General features: G+C 40.4%; 1 protein-coding gene across 43 annotated transcripts in view; it reads left to right on the plus strand.

Annotated features, from left to right (window-relative positions):
* Positions 1-25,257, plus strand: part of ARPP21 (cAMP regulated phosphoprotein 21) — a 468,940-nt gene that overhangs the window by 316,435 nt on the left and 127,248 nt on the right. For 12 of the 43 annotated variants that reach the window (XM_023919461.2, XM_086846652.1, XM_086846700.1 and 9 more), the window contains exon 1: positions 15,377-15,505. The gene's annotated coding sequence lies outside the window, so the exon portion shown is untranslated. The other 31 variants (XM_086846818.1, XM_086846842.1, XM_086846619.1 and 28 more) reach the window with 9 other exon arrangements.

Genomic DNA, 25,257 nt, shown 5'->3' on the forward strand with positions numbered 1-25,257 from the left:
TTTCAGCTACTATTTTTGGTCACTCACTGTGCAAATAAACACTTTGAATATCATAGGAAAAGCTGTTCATAAAAGGAGCATATCTCAGTTTAGAAATACTTTGTCCTATACTATTTAGGCTATACCTATAAATAGGAATCAGCTGCTGAGAAATGAGTTTACTATGCTATATCATTCCATTTTATTTTGCTACACAGCTAATCCTGGTTAAGGCTAAAAAATAGTTAATAGGCAGTCTGTAAGATCTTATGAGATGACATTTGGAAATCCTGCAGTCATATTAGTCATTAGCCATGGCAATATTCTGCCATAAGGCAATGAGTCAGACGATTGATTAGAGAGCCTCATCATGATATGCCCTCTGGCATGAATATGGAGAGAGGGAAAGGAAAATGAGAAAGGAGAGTGCATGGGACACAGAGCAGTAACATGGAGGAATAGAAGGGCAAGAAAGTCTAAAATAGTTTATATTTTATCGGTAAAAGGTAATGGAAAAGAGGGAAACAGCATAAATCATGGATCTTGGGGACCCACAAGGTGTGCTACCGTCCTACTTTGTGAGTTAAGTCCTGTTTCACTGGAAAATCTAACTTTTCTTACACTCCTGGCATGGCAGCTTGCTCTGGACATGAGGCAGCTGTTGGCTACCTCCCTTACAGGTGTTCACTCAAAGTTTTGGAGGGGACTGGCGTTGAAACACTGTTTTTAAATCTGCATGTTTTCTCAAATGGATGTGTAGATATAGATGGCTTTACCAGCTACCAACATGTGTGCTAAGGAGCATCAGCAAAATAAGCAGTGCACAGAAGCTGACAAAAGGCCTACAGGGAGCACTGGACAAATGCTCACCATTGAAAAAATTGCTAGGCACTGCAATTAAAAGGAAAGATCTCTGCTATTTAGGAGTTTGTGATGCTCTTACTGGTGGCCGTACTATGACTCCCCTGCTGCTGTTTTGGAAATTAGCACACCACTTTTGGCTGAGGTATGCAAGGCTGAGTACCTACCCCATCCTTGCAGTCAAGCTAAAAAGCTGCCAGGTCCTAGTAGGAGGCAGGGACTACACAGAAAATAGAGTTTACTGTACAAACTATTGTACAAGCAATAAGAATGAGAGACGCACCTAACTGCAGCTAAGATTTTACTGCAGCACTTATATTTTTTTTAATTCATGTCCCTAATGTGTGCTATTCTCCATAGCAGGGCATGATTTGCAGTATCTCCAAATATTGTCTTGGTTTTTTCCTGCATCAAACTCATCTAGGTCTTCAGGTGATGTGCAATTTTATCAAAAATTGGTGAGCTTTGTAATTTTAATGCTGCAGATTTAGTACAATTTGTTCAAGATGCTCATATGATGAACAGTAAGAGGTGCTTGTGCCTTCAATGCAGGTAAGCTGATAACATGTTCTCCATAAAGGCAAATTAAAATGCCTTTATGACAATAAATTTAAATAAATAAAAATCAATTTAAATAAATAGATTAATAAATCTAGAACAATCTTTTATAATGTTCACCGGCTTTCCTGGCTTGCTGGGCTAATCTCTTTTCTGAGGCATTTCAGAAAAGAGCTTCCTAGTCTTGTTTATGCTTATAGAAAAGACACTGCATTTATAATACAGGGAAATGCTGATTTGTTGGGGAGTTTTTTGGCTTATTTTCTAAATATTCTGATTTGTATGAAAATACTCTCCCTGAAATAAACACTTACTATAACTACTTTATAAATCAAAATGAGTAATTTATTGTCTGTGCTTTTAAAAACTGTGTTAATCAATACAAAACATTTCAAAAGAATACATACAGATGATATTATTGGCAAACAAGATTGCTGCCAAGATCAATGTAAAACTCCCATTGTCTTCAATGAGACTGTTCTCAGACTGGGACGTAGGAGGTTACATTTTTGCAGGCTGCCATGACAGAAGTTCATTATGACAGATAGTACTTTCCCCAGAATTACAATAGCCAGAAGAAAAATCAGAAGAAGCAGCTGTGAAGAGCAAACAAAGGCGCCAGGAAACAGGTTGAATTTCTCAAAACGATCAAGTCAGTAAAAGGTAGAATCAGGATCAGAGCCCTGATATTTGAAGTCAAGACCTGGTTTCTGGCTAATGATGCATTTCTTTCTGCATTTCATGCAGCTTTCTCAGGTGATGCACAGCTCATCTTTCGTGGGCTCATAGAGAAAGAGATCTTACACAGCATGCAACAACAAAACCAACTGTAAGAACAAGCTTCAGCAGATTACTCCCCACCACCACTAACTAGCTTCCATAGTGGCATCTTGCCTTTCTCCCTGCCTTATCCCCACTCTTCTGAGGTCTCACTTTGCTCTCTGTCACTTCTGTCAGCTGTGAAGCTCTCCTGACTTAGAAAAGGCAAATGGGAAGGAGGCTTCATACCTCACATGCCCATATAAGCAGTGGATCGCAGGGCCAGGTAACAGAGTTACAGACTTGAAAAAAAGATTTCTGTTTGCCATGCCTGTCTCACTTTCAAATTATTTAATAAATCTTTTCTACTTCATAAGAAATATTGAGGGCCTATGTCTAATTCATCTTTGGGGGACTATGGTGATATAAACACATTTAATTATCTTAAACAGCTAGAATTTCATGACACAAATATTACAACAAAAATACTGTTGGAAGCTACACAGCATAAGGATAATGCCATATGCCATTAAAATATATTTATCTTAATTTTCATTTTAATTGGTAGATCCTGTGGGCTGTAAATTTATCACAAGTCTGGTCTGCATTAAGAATGGATCATAAGATTGTAACTGCAGATCCTCGTGCCACTTAATAGGTAAAATTAGGTGTCCCATTAGTCACAGTTGTGACTAATTTCACCTATCCTGACATTATTATGAACATTATGCAGTTGTTTTAATATCTTTGTATAAAGATTAGCCTAGCTGTTTTATTATGTTTGTGTCTTACTCTATGATGTCTCATTTCTTTTGTGTAACTGCTATTACTAATAGTCAGTACATGAAGGAGTCCAAGGACTACACTCTTTTCTTTAGAGTACAATTATTCCCATATAACATTGGAAAACTATGAAGGTGTCTAACACAGAAACCTTTACATGGAAACAGTCCTCAAGATTAGCAGCTATTGTGGCTCATTAATCACTAAAATTTAGGGAAATTTATGTTCAATAAAAAACACAAACAAATAAAACAGAAGTTAAGGTCACGGTCTAATTTTTCAAGAGCATATAGGACATCTCTTATGCCAACCAAAGACTTTTTGAGTGCATTCTGAAATTTCTTTATGGGCATGTAAAGGTGACTGAGGATCATAATCTGGCCCTTTGTGACAGCCTCACATTCTCTGCCCAAGACATCTGGAGGCTTTGAATATAAAAGACATATCCTATAGGTATCTTAGTCCAGGGTTCTTGACCCCAGAGTCAGCAAAAGAAGATGAACTGCAACAGCTACAGAAAGCAGATGAATCTTGAGAAAAACAGATTTCAGGAGGACTCTATATATTTACACACACCAGCTGTACAATATCTGAGGAAAAATAGTGAATCCCTGAATCACAGGTTGATTAAAGCTGGAATCATTGCCTTTTTTCCCTGATTGCTAAACAAAGTAACTTTACTAGAATCAGAAAACTAATTTTATTCTGAGACCTACCCTCTTTGTGCATCTGTGTCTCTTCTGTTTTTACATCTGATACTTGTTAAATTTCTGCCAGGAGTCTGCCTGCCCTCTAAAGCTCAGCATCTAGCTATTGATTTAAAGAAATAATAGGTGTGTTTTATACTTTTGGCTTTATTATGTACTCCTAATAACTTTCTGTAACATACACAGCATGCAAAACAATATTAAAGAGAATGGAAGGACTGATTTCTGATTAATCTGAGTTTGGTTTTTGTTTTTAAACTACAGAACATCCTCTGATGTTACAGAGCTTCACAATTCAAATTGCTGATGAGTAGCAGTCTTGAAATGAGAGCTTAAATGAAGATAGTAGGATGTTCATGTAGCTTACTCTGTGGACGTTGGATCAGGCCCTGAGAAAATTTCAAGTTATTTGCTGTGTCAGACCATACAGACTGATGTATAGCTACGATCCCTCGGTTTTCACAAGGCTGAAGTTACGTTGTATGGTTGTGTTGTGCTAAACTTCCTTGGAATTTTTTAATGCAATATGCTTCCTGTTTTTTTTCATGACACTGGAAACTGATTAGACATTTAAAGTATATGGTATTAAAGAGAAAACAAACCAAATATGGAAAATACTTTTCTCACAGCAAAGCAAATTTTCTTATCTGCAGCAGATCAGCAGTATGAGTTAATATAAAGACAGCACATAGGTAAATGGCTCTGACAAGTTAATCTTCATCATTCTAGGTGCCCCATGCTTGCTTCAAACGAATATGTCATTCATAGCTGGATATCCATCGATTCATTCATGATAGGATGGACTTTTATCCCATTAGGAACTATATTCCTTGTATGCATTTGCATGGATACTGACTCCTGCTTTACTAACTTGGGAGAGGCATAAAAGGGAACTGCCTTGGAATGGCAGGAAATAAATTTTTTATATATACAGGTTGCCCCCGATCTTAAGGTCAGGTTTACTAGCCAGGAAATGGAGTAAGAGTTGCCGCACTTTTTAACTAACCCATTCTTTATCCCGTGACTGTCAGTAAATTTACCTTTGGCTGGCGGAATCCAATTTCTGTTGGCAGCATAGGCATTGAGACATGTACAGCTTGTGCAGATTGCAGCCTGTATCAGTACTTAGTGAGCTCTGAATTTCATTGCTAGGCTGTTCAGTACCCCCACAATGTCTTTCAAAGTCTTCCAGGCTCTGGTTTATTGTATTACCTTTGGCAGTCTGAAGTGCAGTAATTTATATTTGTCACAACTGCCCTTCGACTGGTGTGGTGCTGGTACAACCTTGGGCTTTTTTGTCTTGTCTTTTTTTTTTATCAGTGAGGGAGTCCAGTATTGTGAATAATTAAACCCACATAAATAGTTGATCTTGGTGATACAGCACACCACACTAAATGTCTTATGTAAAAAACATGTATTTTTACTTCTCCCTTCTCATTTGCTTGAACTATATTAAAAAATTCTTGTCATGAAAAATTAAAGATTATAACAATAGCCATTATTATCCTATTTACTACATGCAGCTGATGTAGAGATATTTAGCTTTCTCCTGAGGAATGGTTTGATGTATATTTGTTTTCAATTAAATTTGCATATGCCATTTTAAAGAGAAAGATACTTTATTTATCTCTCTATTTGCTTTCACTAAGGAGGGAATAAAAGTTCCATACTTTCCCCCCCCCCCACTTTCCTGCATCACTGCAGGAGAGCTCTGTATTGTGCATCATAAAGAGATTGGGAAGCTGGGTAATTAATCATGGGCTTTTATGTAATAGAAAGTTTAAAATTCATTAGCTTTATATCGGAGCGAGTGTTATGAGGGAGAACATGTTGTGAATGAGAGGGAGAGCCTTATAATTAAGGAAGTGTGTAAATAATAATGAAAGTCATTAGTGCCATTCAGTTTCTAAGAATGTCATAATGTAATTGGAGCATTAAAGTGAAATTTGCGATGACAAACATTAACGATACAAAAGAGAGAAAATGTGGTTATCTTTAGTTTGACAGATAATGTCAGCTTTCTTGCAAGGCCCAGATGGTGCACAGGAAAATGTTATGAACAGTTTTGTTTTAATATTTTTATGATGTGATATTTGGGGATACAATGTCACAAACACACTCGGAGGTTTACGTTGGTGAACCAACAGTGGTTGGTGAGTACAGAGTCCAATGCTGAAGCAATATATAGGGAAAGTCTTGTCACTGATGTCAGATTGCTGTTGCAATAAAGGTGAGTTGAAGTGTAGCACGTTATTATGTGGCAGTGAAGTTTTCTGTCTGTCTCTCTCTCTCTCTGGATATGCACTTTGAATCTTTTGCTCCTTTATATTAAAAAAAAAAAAAAAAAGGAAAAAAAAAGAAAAAGAGAGGGGGAGGGAGAAAAGGAAGAAAATGATTTAACAATTATGCAGGAAATTATATGATGCTAAAATTGTACCATGTACTGCTCTTTCAATGAAGGGACTTTCTACAGTTATTCACATTGCAAAGGCTATAATTTTAGGGCGTGAAAAAATGTAGATTCCAAACAAAAGAACATTTAAATATGTCTAGTGTATAAGGCAAGGCGAAACAAAAAGAAGGCAGCTGGAGAAAATTTGAGGGAACAGTATTATTTTAAGGGCAGTGACTTAGAAATAACTGCTTAAGACTCCAAGACCTGAAAGGCCCAAGACCTCAAAATGCTGGAAGATTAAGCTTCCATGTGTTATATCCATGAAGTACAGTGTCGTGGGATTTCCTACTGCCCCCATCACTTTGTGTCAAAAGGACCTAATTTTTATGTAAGTAGTTATTCATTCTTTACTGTCTCTCTCTGCAGCCCAGTAGCAAAACACAAAAGTTGATTCCAAGTGTTGAAGATGAAGCACTGAAAATTGCTAAATTAATGCCAATTAATCTCGTATTTGCCTGACAGTTTTAAGAAAAGGAACAGTGGTGCAAATGAGTGAAAGTGGAGAGGTGAGGGTGATTACCTCAGCAGGATTTTAACCCATGAGAAACCTCTAAGACTTCCAACTATATGAAAAACAACACATTTTTTTTTACCACTGACAGAACTTGAAAGGTTTTTTAAATGACATAGCAAGAATTATTCTCTGCATACTGTAGGGCTGCTGCTGCTTTTGGGATCTTTGAGTAGGATGGTTCAAAGTAGGGTCACACTGACTGCACCAAATTGTGGTTACATATCTGCCTTTTCTGGTCATTTCTACTGAGGATTAACAAAACCAGCGTGATGATACATAAGCTGTGTGAAGAGGTTGCCTCCAGTAGTTTGGAAAGTTTTTGGAAAGTTTGATTTAGCACTGGTTAGGCTTTTGTTCAGTTTGATTAATTTTGTTTAATTTTTATTTTTTTTTTCTGGTTGCTCCTGTTCTTTGGCACATCTGCACACAGTTTTGCATGTAAAGCACAACATGGCTATAAAGGGGGCAAGTATTTAATTTCTTTGTGAGGGGAACTGATCTGCCAGAAAATTCTGCTACTCTCCTGAATCTGTCTACTGTGGAGGGCACCCTCACCTCCTCTTGAAAAAGGTTCATGGCCAATGTTTGTTGTTTGCTGTTCTCCCACTGGATGAGTTAATAAACGTGGCCAGTGTGAGCCTCAGAGCATGCACCGCAGGGAGGTAGGGTGGGCAGCAGGAAGCCAACACATCCAAGAGACACACATGCTGTGGCAGCAGGAAAGAAATACATCCAGGTTACACAGACACTGTGGCCAGGATTCTTTCTTGAGACTCCGACGCGAGGAGATTAATATTATTCCTAAAAAATTTGAAAGGGAAAGTGAAAAATGGTATCTGGTTGAACAGCGTCAACATAGTAGTGTAGTATCAAGTAACTTGTGAAAAATACCTGCAAGGTAGGTCCAGGCCTCATGTAAATTGTGAGCCTTCTGTTAAATTCTTACATTTAAAACATTCATGTCAGAGAAGACTTGACCTTCTAGAAACAAAGGTTAAGAGGGCACCATATTCAGGGGAATTTCAAATGGAGAAGTTGGTGTTAGTGAGTACTCAGGGTTATGTGGGCTGATTGGCATAGCAAATCTTCCATTTTTCACCTCCATATCATTTGCCAACTTCATCCTCTAGGTTTTCATATGGTATACAATCTATAGCTGGGGTGATGGTCTTCTCTAAAATATACATGGTTTTGAGAGTTAGACCAAGCCTACAGCTCCACAAGCATGTTTTCCTGCTATTCTTAATATTGTTCTGGAAGCATTTCTGCAAAACAAGTGGGGATTCCTGTCAAAATTATTTTTTTCTTCTTTCCCCCTCTCTGTCATTACTGGATCCACTTGCTTGCCCATGACGTTCCCTGGTCCCTCAGCTTTCCTTTTTCCAGGACACCTTAAGGGCAGATGTAGGTCTGTAATGTTTTAGCAGTGAGAAAGACACTATGTACCTGTGTGAAAGCCTGTATTACCCACATCTTATTGTGGTAGCTGCAGATTGTCACCAAGGCTTGTCTGCTGGCCAGGTGTGCTGCCAGGTAACCTATGCTTTTATACTTTGCTTTAGACAAAGGGAGGCACTAAAGGCTTCTCCTGGTAAGATCTTGATGGGAAGCTGCTTTCTTGATGGAAAGTGCCAGTGGAAGTTGTTTGTGACTTTTCTGGCTCTATGCCAAGAGCTGCAACTACTCTCTGGTAGATGCTGTGTTTGTCATATGTCTCCTTAGAGCCACACGTATTCATGAGCCAAGCAGTTCTTGAGTTCTCAGGTGACCCTGAGCCCTTGGATTATTAAAGCTCATAAATCCTATCGAAAGAGTTTGGAATTTCCTCAGCCTGATTTCTTCCCTACAGTACTCTAATATGTGCAGGTAGTGCACATTCTCCATAACGAATCACAGATCTCAAGATAACCAACTCACTGCATTCCCTGACCGGGACTCTCCCTCCTTTTTCTCACAATTTTCTCTCTGGCCCATTCTAACACCACAGTTCACAACACTCTAGCTGACTCTCTTCTTACTACTCCTTCTCTTACTCACCACTGCATGTTTTGTAGCTTTGTCCCATCGTGCATGCCACACATATATATTATAAAAAGTACTACTATGCTAAGTTGCTGTGTCAGAGATGTGTTTCTTTCCAGCCCAACTGAGAGCTGCCCACCACCTAAATATCTCACGCTGTCACAGCTCTTTCAACACTGTCAGCAATGTGACTGAGGATACCAGGATGAGCCCTTCCTGTGGTCGCTGGATTACTTTAGAACATCCTTTTTTGAGCTGCCAGCCACTCATCAGCCCATGAAACAGGCCACTGCCCCTCCTACACTGTGACCTAAAAGTTCACTAGTCCTCCTGCCTATAAACATAAATTGAAGAAAAGGCTACAACACGAGAAACAATGTGCACAAATGCTAGCTGTCACAGCCAGAGTTCAAATTCCTGCTCATCTTCTGAAAGTCATGGCTGAGCAGGGCTGCAGGAGCTACAGCTTCCGGTCTTAGGGGGGATCAGGCAACTTTTTTTTTGTGTGGGGTGAGGAACTCCACACTGTAATATCCTTTTCAAGATACACAGATATGGCACATCAAACACTTCGGGATTTCTAAAAGAAACTAAGAGGGGATTTGAAATGTCAAATACAAAGAAATGATTCTTTGCTTTCAGTGGGGGAAAAAAAAAAGCTGCCTCAGCCCCTCTAGCAACAGATTATATTTTTAAAGGGTTGTTCATTGATCTTTCTCCAAAGAGAGAATCTGAGATTTAGGTACCTGATCTTAATCCTAATGAAATCCATTGCAAAATTCTTACTGAGTTCATTGGGAAGAGCAAAAACCTTAATTTTTTTTGTCAAATCTTAGCTACCAGTACATGCTTTACATAGATTGCTTGGGTAATTTTCCTTTACTTGAGATTTTGTAGCTGGAAAAATATTTCAGCTCTTCCTGAGAAGTATTTAAAACTGGAGCAATTTGGCTATATTTACATTTTGTAAAGTGCCATTTTAAACAGACGCGCGGTATTTTTAAGTCCATCTGCAAATTATGCATGATTAATTTGTTTGTAACATATAGGACATAAAAGTGGAAAGAAGTTCAAAAATAAATAAAAACCCCTAAAAGTGATCTCTTTCACATAAGATTATGATGAAATACATCATCAGTTATTTTATCATACTGCTGTGCCTCAAACTGAATCATTCCACAACTCCAAAACACAACAGACTTTATATGTTAGAGGGGTTTTTTTTCACTGAGAAATGACTAGAAGCAGCAGAAATGTGCAATCAGTTGTGCAAGATTTTATTCATGTATTTAGTAACACAATGTGCCTTCTCTCCCAGGAATCTGTGATTGCAGAACTGCAAGAAGCTCTGTATATTTTTTTGACATCTCATACTTCCAGTCTGATACTGAGTTTTGAGAACCCAGTAAGGTTTTCTTGATTTCTAAGTGAAATTGAGATATCATAACTAGAAAGTATTCTTGCAGTGAACAAGTAATATAATCTGTTGTCATGCTTTGGAAATACCTTGAGCTGAGGCACTTGGTGTTTTCTGTAGGAATTTTGTGTACATATAGTTCACATGTGCTTCACCTCTGTATGTTGGTTCTATTGGCAGTACCAGAGTCCTAGAAAGCATGTGCTGCTGTTTAATTAGTTAGATGTTTGCTTAAGAAAGTACTTGGTGAAATAGGTCTTGCATCCATTTTCTTTCCCCCATTACCTTGAAATTTTGTCACAGACAGAAAAAAGTGTCAGAGGTCTGCAGAGTTGATCAAGTTCTGTTTCTGCTTAAAAACACAGCTTCTGCCAACTTTCATGAAGATTAAATGGACAATTATCCCTGTCCATGTTTACAGATCAGGACAGGCAGCAGCAAGTCATTGCCGTGGTTTGCCACCTCTTCAATATTATGATCGTGCAATGATTGTGATTCTTCTTTCTACAAAGAAAAGTCTGGAAGAAAAGGATGTAGGCTTCAAATTCTGTCAGATTCATATCTGACTGAGAAGGTCTGAGGTGACTTCTTAACAAAGAAAGGCAATTTCACTTATTTACACATGCTGTGTCTGATGCTACTCAACATTCTGAGTTGAAAACTACATTACATTATACTGAAGCAATACTGTTTTTTTGGGTTTTTTTTCCTGATTATTTCCACTGGTATTGATGTAGCTGGTATCTTTTAGCATTTGGTAACTTGCTCCAGGCACATCCAGCCTCATAGGAGAGGGTGGAATGAACTGCCAGACTACAGCTTGGATTAATTTTTATCTTCTTACAGATCTGACGTACAGTTTTGGCTCTTCCCACTCTGAAGACACTCCAGTATCTCAACAGTGGGAGACAAGCTGTGGACACGTGGCTGTTTCACATGTGCATTGTGTCTAGTGACTGCAGCAAGGTTCTGAAACGTTCACTGTTCTCATCCCCTTCCCTTCTGGAGGTGAGTTTCAAGGCATTTATTGAAGGCATGAGTGAGTACTGCTTTTGTGTCCTGGTGCAGTGTGCATTCTTTCCCTCCTCTGGGTACCCTGCTTGGGAGTAAAGGAATGATGGGCAGCAGCCAAATGAGGCCCTCTCCATTTCACTGTATGTTCAGAAGAGTTTTGATAACCATCTTGGAAAACTGACTTTGGTCCGTTGTTGAGATGGCTGCAATATCAAATGGAAAAAAGCAAAGAACTGGTCCTTTCCCTGTCACCAGGTGTAGCACACGAGTGCCACTTATAGCCTCTCTGCTGGTCCTTTTGCTGTCAGATGGAACCTGTAGCACAGTGTGGGAATATGTTAAAGAATGAAATTAAAAGTAGATGGAGCCACATGCGACCATCCTAGGGGGAAACCACATCAGGAGGTGCATTAGCAGAACAGGTTTTGGTGTGCCTGGCTGAATGCCTCTGATCACTTGAAGCGTGTACCAAGAGCCAGCTAATGCACACCCTGTTGTGGTTCAGAACTCACTGTATTCTTCCAGTCTGATTCTGTTCAGCAGTCCCCAGTAAAAGCAGGTGTTTGCTTCTGAGAGGAAATAGGGGTTCCAGGGGTGCAAGGATAATACCTACTGAAGCAAACATTTCCCTGCAACTCTCTCCCGGCCTTCTGTATATTTGTCCATATTTACTGGTACACAAGTTCTGCTACATTCATTAATCGTGGCAAACTGTCTTCTCTAACTGGGGCTTCTGAAAGCACATCATGAAAAGAGTGCATTTTTAACTGTGTATTTTAATAAGAATTGTCTGTCTGTGGGAGTTGGGTTACTTGTATCACCGCAGACAGAAATGATCTCTATATTTCATAGGACCTTGGTGCTTTGTATTTATTGACTGTTTATTTTTCATCCATAGGATTACTAATTGCAGCTAGTGCCAGACGCTTCTGTCTCCTTTCAGGTTATTGTAGTAGAGGGCATTGTACCAGATGCATGGTTATTCACAGACATGCATTTCCAGCAGCTGAATTGCTGGATCTGCTCTAAATGATCTATGGCAATTACATTTGGCGTTGTACTGCTATAATTTTACTGCATATTAATAGCCACCTAGCAAAGAGGTAAATGCCCTTTTCTCGGCTGGGTGCAGAATGAATGCCTGGATGTATTCAGTTGGGTAAAACGAGGCCTGGGTTTTAAATGCATAGCAGAGCGGTTTTATGTGTCGGAAACGCATGTGCCGGTGAATTGCCTGTTTCCCTGCCTTGATGGTGTGCAGCAAGGCTCCGAGGGAAATATCATCAAGCCAGATCCTAGATAGAGACATGCTGGGCAGGGGAGGGGGAAGGGGATCATGTGCCCCATTTTTAGTGGTTCATCTGCTACCACCCAAAATCTGCTGCAGTCTTTATTTTTTTTTCTTTTTTTTTTTTGTTTTTTTTACCCCTTTCTGCAGCTCGGCTGATCACCCTGAAGGCTGTCAGGTTTCACCAGCAAAAGCAATAATTAAAACCACCCTCCCTAGACCGTTCACTTAAAGATGTCCTCTGGAGTCAAGGCCCATTTCCTTCCCTGTATATTTTTCTTGGGGGTCGTGTGTGGAGGGCGACAGGGAGTGGGTGGGAGCAAATAACAAGGAATCGGAGGGGATTAACGAGCTTTTTCCTTATTAGCCCCGCTCGGGTGCTTTGTCTCTGCTCCTGGCTGAGGATGGGCTGACGGGGAGGGCTTGAGGGACGGAGGGGGGGGGGGGGGGGGAGAAACAATGTGACTGGAGGGCCCGGCGTGCGGGAAGCCACAGGCACGCGGGCGGGCGGGCACACAGACAGACAGACAGACAGACAGACAGACAGACAGACAGACAGACAGAGACAGAGCCCCCCCCCACACAGACAGCCAGCGGCCCGTCCGGGCGGAGCGCGGGGCCGGCTGGGTGCGGCGGGCAGGGCAGTGGCGCGGTGGGCAGCGCGGCAGCCGGGGGAGCGGCAGCCGGAGCGGCGGCGCTGAGCGCAGCGAGCGCGGAGCCGGCGAGCGGCGGAGCCGGAGCGCGGCGCTGCCTGCGGACCGGGGCGCACCACGCTGCGTGGGCGGGGAGAGAGAGAAAGGCAGAGGGAGAGACTCGCAGACAGACAGTACAGCCCCGGAGCGCGGCAGATAAAGGACGGAGGACAGGGAGAGAGGAGCGAGCCAGAAGGGGATCCAGGCGGGCGGCGAGAGCGGACGGGCAGAGGCGGGCGGAGCGGCGGACCGGACCGGACCGGGCCGGGCCGGGCCAGGACAGGACAGGACAGGAGGCGGCCGGCGGGTCGGGCGGTGCCGCCGCGGCCACCGCGCCCGGGCAGCACCGCGGCGCGGCGGCGGATCTCCTCCCGCGGCGGAGGCGGAGGAAGAGACCATGTCTTTCAGGAAGACAGTCACTGTACTGTAACAGCAGCGTATCCGCAGCAAAATAAACAAACCGGCCAACCAAAAATACCAAACAAACAAAAATAGCCCGAGCCGCCAAGACGCTGGGGGCAGATCCCGTTTGCAGGCAAGGTAAAAAAAAAAAAAAAAAAAAAAAAAAAAAAAAAAAAAAAGAGAAAAAAAAAAGAAAAAAAAAAAGGAACGAAAAAAACCAAAAACAAAACCCAAGGAAGCCAAAGCAGAATCTGTCGACATTTGCGTGGCGTGATGTTCTTTGTTGTCGCGATTTTTTTTCTTGTCTATTTTTTTTTTCTTCTAGCATGTGTTTTCTGTCATTTCGTTGGAGTCATTCGCCCCATCCCCCCCCCCACCCCTCCCCGTGATCTTTTAATTTTTGAGGTCAGGGCGTCTGGAGCATGTGGAGCGGAGAGAGGGGGAAACAGGAGCTGTGTATGGAACTGGGGCTTGCCTTTATTGCGTGCGATGGGCAATTATTAATAGCGGCTGCAGGATTCCGGCTCTAAGATGTGGTATTTACTAGAGGGGGAGGGAAAAGGAAAAAAGGGTGTCGCTCGTAGCGCGGCGGGGCAGGATGCTATCGGTGCTGGAGCCTCGCACGGGACTGCGGAGCGGCAGCGTAGCGGTGGTGACAGCCAGGTAGGGCGGGAAGGGCTCGGCACGGAGGGCGGCGGCTTCCCAAAGTTTCGGCCGCCCTTCGGTCATCGCCAGAGGCGCTGCTGGCGGGAGCAGAGGCGGGTCGGGGTCGGGCGCGGAGGTGAGGTGGCCGGTGGCCGGTGGCCGGTGGCCGGTGGCCGGTGGCCGGTGGCCGGTGGCCGGTGGCCGGTGGCCGGTGGCCGGTGGCCGGTGGCCGGGCTGGGGCGGGGGAGACGAGCCCCAGGGAGTGGGTCAGCGCGGGGGGGAGATCGGGAGATCGCCCTCCTCCTAGCCCTCGTTTTCGCAAAAATGGATCAAACTCTTAAGAAAATCTCAACTTTTACTCGCCGCTTTGTGAATAGCATCTCGGGATCCGCTTTCAAAGCCGTGTTTGCTGGAGGGCAAGCCCGGGCTGCTTGGACCGGCATTGTTCTTAAGGGTGGCGATGTGAGGGCAACAGATTTATCTGATGCTTCCTTAGCATCTCTTTTTGCATGCGGTGGAGGAGGATCACAGTCCAGGAGTTACGGCCGTGTTGTAAGGTGTCCTGTTTTCACAAAAAAGCAGTTCATGTTTCTCCGCTTGGTGTATTCTGCCTACTTTGTCTGTGCGTCTCAAACGATATCGCTCGTAAATCTAACCCCGACGTGCTCATCTAGCGCAGCCATTGCGCAGCCTTGTTTAATTGCTGTTATTTATTTTGCCTTCATTTACCGTGTCAGCCAGCGGGGGGAACACGCTCAGATTCCGGGTGCATTTTTACGCGCTAGGTGTGTCTCTGCGCTTCCAGGTGTGTGCGGTTTTGCTTAAAACTCATCCCGCCGCCGTGTGACATCGCTGTAAATGTGCCGGGAGGGGAAACAAAAGCATTAGAGAGCGACACAAGTGTCTGTGCATCACCTGTTTGACTTCTCTGCCATTGCAATGCTGAGCCAGATGCATGCCCGGTGCGCGTTCTTCTAAATGGCATACGCACATTTTAGGCAAGTACGAAGCAATTGAAGCTGAGGGTGATGGGGAGGGGGGTAAAAAAAACCCAACCAAACCAAAACCGTATTGTAAACCGATCTGCAACTTTTCAGTCGCGTAATTTAACCGCACGCTGGTTTTGTTTTAGCAGTCTTCGTCACGGATCGAGAGGCAAGTTTGTGTGCACAATTGGGCTTGCAAATTGCTAATCTCGCACTGACTTTGCCTCTCAGTTCCCAGCTGGGAATGGTTACCTTGAGAGCTGTGCTATCAGCACTGTCAGAGCATGCTCCGGTGGGGAGATCGGGTGTGTTCTATTTTTAATACTATTTAATGAAGATGCTTCTCACTCTGCAATATACGAAGCATAATGGAAGAGCAGAGCGATGATTGGTTATGGATACTGGAAAAGGAAAAATGCAAAGGTAAAAACGGAAATCCCTCAAATATTTCTATTACATTAATGAAAGAAAATGCAGCTGTGCTGGAAAGGTGATTGATTAGCTCATTTTAAGCCGAAGAGTTTTGTGGTGTCTAGAATGCATTTCTTTTTTAAAGTTTTTTAAAAAAGTTGCATGGAGCAAACTAGATAGATTATTTTGTGCTATTGGTAAGTCTTGTTCTATGTGGGCATGCTTAAGTTGAAGAATATGCCTTCTTTGTTTTTTTTTAATGCAGTGGAGTAGCACTAAGGAACATCTTAAATATTTTTTTTCCTTGTGATAATAAATTTTAATGCTTAGCTCTATTTACATGCTTATTGGTAGCCTCCCGAAGCGGGAGTTCTGAGTTTTTAGTCCTTGCAGTTAAAAGTTAATTCAGTTGATATTAAAAATCATTGTTGCGTGCAATGCTCACAGAATGCAAGCGGCTGTAAATCTCTTGTGAAGTGTAAAGGAAAATACCTATAGATAGCTACAGCGTATGCCACTTGGTGAGATACATGGAGCTACTTCCGAAAAGTGCCCTGTTATGTTCAGTGTACTTGTAGTCAGAAATGTGCTTATTAGGTATTTGAAAGAATCCACACACTTAGAATTGTGTAGAATAACTTGCCTCAATTAAAGATGTCTTCTGTAAATCAACTGTATTTTCTCTCTGTTGTCTGCAGTTTTACAGGATGGTGGTCTAAGAAACAGCTGAGTACCCCTCCTGCAAAATCCTTTTCCAAGCAATTAATTCTTTCTGCTATGTACTAGTCATTTTGGCTGCCCCAGAGCTAAGTGTGCAAGTGAGGATTGCTCAGACAAGTCTTGCACCACATTGTACCCATGAAGGAAAAATTGCATAATGGTGATAGAGGAAATGTTAACAGATTTTTAACACAGGTGTAATTATAGTTCTCAGAAAGGGAGAAAACAATGCAAAAGTAACTTTGAAACTTCATTCTGTTGGAGTAAAACTGTGGGCCAAATCATGGTGCTGCTTTTCCTGTGGGCTTTACTGGGGTTATTTGCATGATTACAATAACTGGACTTGGCCTGAGGAATGACTGTTATTAAACAGAATTTCAGGGAGTACATATGAAAACCTAAGAAGTTTTAAAATCTGCTGCGCTCTTGACTTCCTCCCAGGTTATGATTTTGAATAACTAACTTTAAACTTGGAATGAATAGGGGGGAAAACAAGTGTACTAATTCTAGGATGGCTTACTTACAGTCTGTCTTGCGTCCTGTAGGCATTGGTCTCGCTGCAGTCAGTGAGAGCTTTCAGATTGGCTCTATGGTTTAATCAGTGCTAAAGAGAGACACCGGGACAAATTTTCAGCAGCTGTAAATTGATGTAGTTTCATTGGTCTTAAGGACAATGTAGACTTACACCAGCTGATGATAACACGTCTCTGCTTATAACATACAATATCTGTAACTTGCATTGAATGGTATTACCAATTTCGAAGGCATTAATTTCAGAGTAGGAAAATTATTTTGGCGGATTGGCAAAGCCTTGTTTATAGGGACTACTCACAAATGAGCGGCTTAATGCAGTGAGTGCTCCCAGCTTAATTTCCTTGATAAGTGTTAAAGACAGTTTGTAACCTACGTGATTATTTAAAGGAAATGCTATTTCTGTTAAGTAATCTCTTTTCAAAAATACCATTAAAGATTGGCCAGTTGAGAAGTAATGTAACTACCATGCAATAAACTTGCAGAATCCATTTGTCCCCTGCTTATTCATTTATTAGATTTGAAGTTCTGTATTAATGTTCTCAGCAGGTAGTAAGTCAAGCAAATGGGTCCCTTTTTCTTCTAGAAGATTGAAACATTCATCAAACAAGTAATACATGGCAAAGACTCTGTGCATTCCAATGGAGAGCACTTGGTTCTGAAGATTTAAAATATTGTGTATGAGTATCTGTGTGGTAACATGCATTTCTAGAACACTTTCTATTTTGATGACAAACTGCAATCCAGGTAAGTTAGCTTTTCCCTAATTAAGGCTGGGTGAATTGAATTGCAGATAAATTATGCAAACCATGTGAGGTCATGCATCTAGTTTTTGACAGTCATCAAGTGAGACCTATTCTGGTCTCCAGGCTTATAACTGGGTCACCCCTGGCTTATGAGTTTCCCTGATTAATTGCTGGTGTTTGTTTTGTTTTCTAATTTTTCCACTTGATACATGAAATGCTGACTTTCAGAAACATGTAGATGTAAATAAGTTTACATGTTTGTTTGTCACTATCAAAGTTTTTTTTTTTATTTTTACACAGTAATTTAATGGTATGCCCTTCTAACAGGGAATTAACTTCAGAACAAGTGCAAATAATGACTCATCTTTGGTTTGGTTTCTGTTTTTTCAATAAATTAAACCTGTTTATAAATTCATGTAGACATACTACTTACTGTTCGTGGACGGACTATGTTTTTCTTGGGGTCTTTCTTAAGGAGGCTTTAATCCAAATCAGAACAACAGCCACTATGGCTTGCATGAGTATGCTGGTGTCCTCACACACAGACACACAGTTTAATAGAGAAATGAAAAAGACATTACACCATAAAATTACAATACTTTCAGGTTTTTTTTTTTAGTAAATAACATCTACAATGGATTCTTGCCAAGTCCTCATTTTTCCTTGAAGGTCCAGACTGCTTAGTTGTAGGACTTTACAGCTGCTTAGATGTTTGAAGTGACTCTAGTTTTTAGGCTTCATGTTTTCTCATATGTTGGTTTTACAATAGGCAAGCTGATGATTGAATTTAATTTCCTTAGCTTATGTAAGTGTATGAGACCACATAAATAATCTGTATTAACACTTAATGTGTGACATAGACAGTCCAAAGTCACAAATTGGATTGATTCCAGGGGCGGAGCACTGGAGCTCTCTGTCACCTTTAGTGAAAATACCCCAAGCAAACATTTCCTTTGTGTCCTGCCACAGCTGCTCTCTTCCGCCTGGTAGTAATGTTGCTGCTATTTACTACTTCTTCCTTTTTCATTGTTGTAGTTTCCAGGCTTTCAGGTATCCCAGCATCATCTTTTTGGTTCCTTGGAAAAAGTTGTTGTGGAAAAGGTCTCCTTTCATTCAAATATACAATTTTTAGTCACATAGTGGGATCTTTAAACCGTGTTTGATCATTCTAGAGTCCTAAACAGGTAATGAGCTGTTATATGAAAAGGATACATCACTTTTTTTGGCCTTTTTTGCCCTGGCTATTACACATAAATTCCCTGTTACTGAGAGGAAAAAGCAGACTAAATACAGAGAGGAAAACATAAACAAGAAGTGAAAAAAATTGCTTTTTACAAGAGTGAGTTCATGATGGCTGTTTAGATGAACTAATTGCACCAGTGGTAAACATGGTCAAAAGAAATACTAAATAGGTTGTTTGGTTAGTGCGGAAGGGAGATGTGAAGTGCGAGAGAGCGATAATGTCGTATATCATGACTAAGCTGAAATGCAGAGGGCATAGTTAGGCAGTGACAGCTGGGAATTTGAGATTTATGATTTGGATATCCAATGACTTTATGAAGCAGGGGGTTCAGAGTACTTTCTAGTCACTGGCAATGTATGGAGGCACTAACCATGTAAGGCTGTTTTTAGGGCAGACATTCACATAGCATATGCCGAAGTGTGTAAGGTGAGAAGTGCGTTTTTATAAGCGAAAGAAAATTTTCACAGGGAAATTGGGACACTTACGGGTGTCAGGTCAGATGTCTGACCTTGATCTTTTAAGGCCAAGAGTCACAGATAACAAAGAGTAGTACCATGAGAAAGCAAAGTCCTATAAAAGTGTTTTTATAATTTAATGCTTTCTGCTATATTCATAATTTAGTCTTGAACAATCCTATGACTTATTTATGAGCTGTTTATGCAGTGCCTGTGTCAAAATTCTAGAACCTTAGTAACAACTTCCAACTGATAAAACTTCCTTTTTCCAAAATTGGGTGCCTTCAAGTCAAAGGAAAACTTAAATGGTTGGCAGGATGGTGTGACAAAAAAATAGCAATTAAGAAAAACCCCGACAAATACTCCCACACCCCCTCCCCCACAATTAAATAATTTGGTTTTTGATTTCTCAAAGTTTTTGTCTTCTGTTTTCAATTTATGCTAAAACATAAAAAGCAAATATATACAAATCACCTCCTTTCAAGCTTCTGTTTATCCCAGTTTTTACAGCCATGCAGCAGTGATTTTTACTGGATTCATAAAATCATCAGAGTCAGTTTTATGTTCTAGGATTTGAACTGTCATCAAAAGCATGCCTGAACAGCTAATAATTTCGTGAGTAATGAATCCTGTTGCAGTATTTGTATTTTTATTGCCTCATGAGTTGAAGTCTTCCTGTGCCTTCAATACAGAAAGCATTTTGTAAATTTTCATTATTAAATATCAGTTAGATTGTACTGCTTTTCTTCACAGGGAGTGCATGCATCCTTGGGTTTGGTGATCTGCAGAGCTTCTTGTGGTGTAATGCTTTTGTTTTACTGTGAAGAAAGTTATCTCAGCTTGTTCCTGCGTGAAGAGGGATTGCAAGGCTTCTCAGTAGAATGAAGCCGGTGAAGATAAACTGCAGTGATTAGAAGCATTTTATAAATTATTAATTAAATTATTAATTAATTAGCATGAAGTGTTCAAGTATATATTTGATTCAATGGGAAGTCTTCCTGGGGAGCAAACTTCAGTGGTGTTGATCCTCACATGTGAACTAGGTACAGCATGAAGCTCTTCTGAAGAATGTGCCTACTTTGTGCTTTTTGGACATTTGTGCCAATGAACTTTATTTGAATTGCCTGAAAGTAAATCATAAATCGCGGTGGTACAAACTATACCTTGAGGTTTTCCCATTTTCAGGTGACTGTTCCGTTTCTAAACATGTTGCCATTGGCATAACATTTAGAACAGTTTCAATGAGGCTGCTTAATGTGTTATAAAGTATTTGTCATGGAGTCAGAAATGTTTATGGTGTCATAAAAGCTTTAAGGGAAACACATCAAATAAATTGGTCCACTCTAAAGGCTCACTACAGATCTTAATGTAAGCCTGGGAAAAGTCTGATAGCTTTGTAATTTGTGTACTTTAAAAACCATGAAATCTGAAGTGAGAAGGTCTGACTTTCATGCTTTCAGGTTCTGTTCCTTTAGGAAAAATTCAGAGCTTTCTTCAACAAAACAAAGGGAAAAAAAAGGGAAATTCTGAACACTGATGTATAAGGAAAGCCTAATGAGTGACTTAGGGTGTCTTAAAGTGCTGTATTTCATGATGAATAGTAGTGTTTGCATCTGGAAACACTAATGAAACTGTATTTGATCCAGGTATGATTTTTGGGGAAGCTTTAACTCATCAAAAATGAGCATAAGTTGGAAAATACAATGTATTTACTAGCTTTGTGTTTCTCAAAATGCTTTTCCACTACGGTGTGGCAGTCTGTTCTGCAGCTGAGCAGCAAAATGGAGTGAACTCCAGTGACAGGAGCTATGGCAAGCAGCATAAGAATCCTGTTAGATATGGAAGACAATGAATTATTACTGAGGGATCATGCAACTTTTGTTTAATCTATGTACTCTTGAAAATGACTGCATTTGAAAGAAGTCCTTGAATGACCTGCTTCTTAAAGTAGCACTCCCAAAATTGGAGGCTGAGATAAGGGAATGGTGGGGTAAGGGCATAGTGGAGGATTAGTGCTAGTAGTACTGCTTGTGATGTGAAATCAGGTTAAGGGGCTTCAGAAGTAGGTGGACAGCAAAGGGAAGTAGAACTTTCAGGAGATATTCTCTGAAGATTAAGTAGTTGGAATTTTGAAAAATGCACAGAAAATATATAGGTGTACAACCTCTTTTCAGTATTGTTTGTTTTCTGATTTAAAAAAGAAATACAATTTGTTATGCATGTGTTGTGGTGCCTGTCTTTTCATGGAGGATCAGGACAAAATTACTACTGTGCCATCACACCTAATCTCACTAAATCTGAGGTTACAGGGGTTGTAAATGATCTACATCTTCTGATTATTGCTGTTGCAGAATTGCTCCTCTCTGCCACCTATCTGGCAGGAGAGAAAGGAAGATAACAAAATTGTTGCCAAGGTCTCAGGGCAGCTCCACGGCAGCGTGGGCTAAAATGGGATTTCTTAGCTTGGCTTAATGTCAGTATAAGAAACTGGTGGGTGAGTCTTGGGGAGACATGCAAGATCCTGGATTCTCTGGTCTGTAGCCAATTCTTCTATGAAAATAAATTGGTTTCTATCCTCGGTACCTCTTCTCTTGGCATGGCAGTACCTCGTAAGTCAGTCAGGTATTTGCTGGAATAGTGTCATTTACCCTGTGACTACATAAATCCCCACCTTTCCATAAAGGGCTTTCTATTAATGGGGAAGGATTGGTAGGAAGGGGCAAATTGAGACACAAATCTTGGTGCAGCATTTTAGCTGTGGTTCTGCTGCCGGTAACCCTGTGTAGGTGTGGTGGTGTGGCTGTGGTTCCACAGACACCCTGTCCACTCGTTCTTTTGTCGTGACGGTTTCCGCAATGCGGGAGGAAGATGCGGCAGGCACCTACCTCTTTCAAAGCCCACAATATTTCTTTGATGTGTTTGTTACTCCTCAGGGTTTTTTCTTTTTTTCAGGAAGTAGACCAGAGAACATAATTCGTACTCACGAAGGCTAATTACAATTTTTCCTCTACAAATAATTTCTTAGAGAGCTGTGTGTTCAAAGAACTGCTGCTATTTTCTGCGCTACAGTCGTGCTCAATGTCCAGGCAGCGAGTGCCGAAATGTAGATTCTTTTGGCGCCCATTCCTGTTTGTGTTTGTTTGATAACATGCACTTACGTCACGTCTTTATTAATGTTGTCAGGCATGTCAAAGCCATCTGTAATGAAACTGCATCAACAGAAAAGCATGTCAGAAAATGTGGCAGTAAAATAGCGGCACTTCTTAACAAAACTTTTTTATTGATTAAACAGCACGATTTCAATATGTGGAAAAATGAAATCGGTTCTAATTATTTCAGGACTTTGAGAGCAACTCCAGTAAGCCCCGAGTCTTTAGCTTGCCTCTAAAATGACAGCAGACTGAGCAATTTAGTGGTATATTACGAGAAAATTCAATGGCATGGGAGTGTGTTTGCTCGGTTTGCATTGACTGAGATCATAACAAAAGAGGAGCATAAGTGAGCCACGTTATTTCTGGTGTGTAGTTGAATATTCTCCTGGAATCTGTCGTTTATTACCCATACTCAGCAGTTGGAAAGAGGCTGGCATATGATGTAACATACCAGTGGTCCTCAGAACATCAGCTGCATGTACAAGCAATTTTCAATGTCTATTCACTGCCAGACAGATGATTTCAATAAAAGGAGTTCAGGGGCTCCATTCTTGACCTAAGATGGTTTATTTTGGGACCAATAACTTGATGCACTATTGTATTATAAAATTGGAAGAAGGGAGATAATTTCAAGTATTTTTGCCACCTCAGCAGAGAAAATAAAAAATATGGAGGGGAGCTAACATTGTATTCCTTTGTCAAAGTTGAATGTGTGAAAGTATGAAAGCATACTGAAGTTTGGAGACTTACCACGTCCCTAGGTGTAACATAAACAAGGGATTTCCTTAAAAATCAGTCCATAGCCTTGATTTGAAGCTTGCTGAAAGTGCAGGAGTATAAATATTGGAGGAATTTGCCACAGTTCCAATATAAACTCTTTTCTTGTTCTGCTTCTTGATACATCAATTTCAAGCAGTCACTGGCATGGATGTCTCTGCCTCTTTTTTTGTTTCAAACTTTCATCAGTTGTCTCTATTCTGCTCCATATATTGTTATTGTCTGGCCACTCTTCATACTGAGCCTTTGCTTTTTTTTTTTTTTTTTTCCTAAGTTGTACCCTTTATACAAACTTCACTTTGTTAAACTGACCCTTCTGGCTTTTCTTGGGTTTTTATCATTTGCTCACATTTTCCAGCTTTTTTTTTTCTTGCCTTTTTCTATGTCAGTTACTTGTCCTTGTTTGAAAGATTTGAAACCTTTAATAGTCATAAAGTACTGCAATTTTTAAAATAGCCATTCTTGGTAGATTTTTGGCCATTTAGTTTACAATAAACATGTTATATAAAGCATACTATCATTATTCAGATTATGCCAGTTCCCAGATCTCTTGGACTTTGTTCTGGTATCTCTTCAGGAGAAAGAGCCAACAGATCTGGTTGCATTTGTGTAATGAAAAGTTTTATGATGAAAGCCAGAAGACCCTGTGCTTTTGAACTTCATGTATGGAGCTCCTGTTGGTATATGTTGGCATCCATCTGGGGCCTCCATCCAATTCAGTAAGCTCCACAGAACTGTGTGTGTGTTTCATGCTCCTGGAAAATGTTCTGTCCTGTACTCTACATCTATTTATTTAGACTATTTTGGTTTTCTGAGATTAGTATTTACAATAAATTTTTGTCACTTGCCTAGAAAATAAACTGTAATGGAAATGACCCAGATGAAATACCTCTGACAGTGTTTTTGTTATCAAAGACTTAGGTGTTGATTCTCTGACCTTTCAGATGGACTTCTGTCTGTTGTGAGCACCATAGCACCTAAAGCATCATGCTGGATGCAGTTTACTGTGTTACTGGGTTGTACAATGAAAAAAAAGGGGGAAATAACTGGAGTTCTTACATATGGAGAATTATTTTATTTAATTATATTATGTTTATATAATATATAAATATTATATTATATTTATTTTATTTAATGACTATACACTTGTTGAATAAGCTTGGAAACTGCACCAAAAGCTGAAGGTCGTCTATTTTCCTTGTACCTCTGATTATCATGATGGCATAGCCACAGATCCTGGTCAAAACTGGAAGAAACTGATGGAAAGATTGTTACCAACAGAGGTAACTAGCTGTCCACATTTGAGGACCTATACTAAATACATAATGTATATATATTTTTGTGAAATGCATATATCGTAGCTTCTTCTGAAGACAGAAATAAAGGAACTGTTGGCTGTAATTTCTCACTGTTGTGTTTGAAGGAATATGGTTTGTTGCCATCATCTGAAATTTATTTTCTCCTGTATTTTATTACTTTTTTTTTTTCTTCTTGTTGAGATACAGCAGGACAATTGCCTGTATTCAGCTGCCAATTATGGATTTAATTCAGTTATTTGTTTTTCAGTAATCTGATTGCCATTAGTGCCTAGTTCACTAATTGCTCACTGTACTCTCAGTTTATTATGAAAGTAACATTCTGAAAGGAAGCCTAATAAATGATGGCAGCAGTCTCTGAACAGATGATGTATAGTAGTTATGAACTGATTTTTTTATTTCTTTTACTGGGTTAATTTTCAGACTGGTGGACAGTCAACTCAGCTATCTCATGTAGCATGAATCTCTTGCCATTTAAACAAAAAATTCTGTTGTGAGGAGTCATTCTATTTTTTAGAGTGATGTCATGTTAGTAAGCTATTTATTCCACAAATAATGGTGTCTATGCTTTTCTCAGTGTCCTTGGTGGTAATTTAATTCGCAGATTCAATTGTTTGCCAAGGAGATGATTTGTGACTTTTAAAAGCATGTTCTTCAGCTCAGTAGAATGACTGTAGATGCAACATGCAGTCTTGACCACCTCCACTCTTGTGCTCACTAGTGTCAGTGAAGCAGAACTTTATTATTGAAAACTTATTTTTTTGCTGGCCTTTCTGTAAAAGCAAGAAATGGAAAAAAACAACAACAAGAAGGAAATTCTCAAG

The sequence above is a fragment of the Cyanistes caeruleus genome, chromosome 1 (assembly GCF_971803275.1).
Source record: "Cyanistes caeruleus chromosome 1, bCyaCae1.hap1.1, whole genome shotgun sequence".
NCBI classification, from domain to species: Eukaryota; Metazoa; Chordata; class Aves; order Passeriformes; family Paridae; genus Cyanistes; species Cyanistes caeruleus.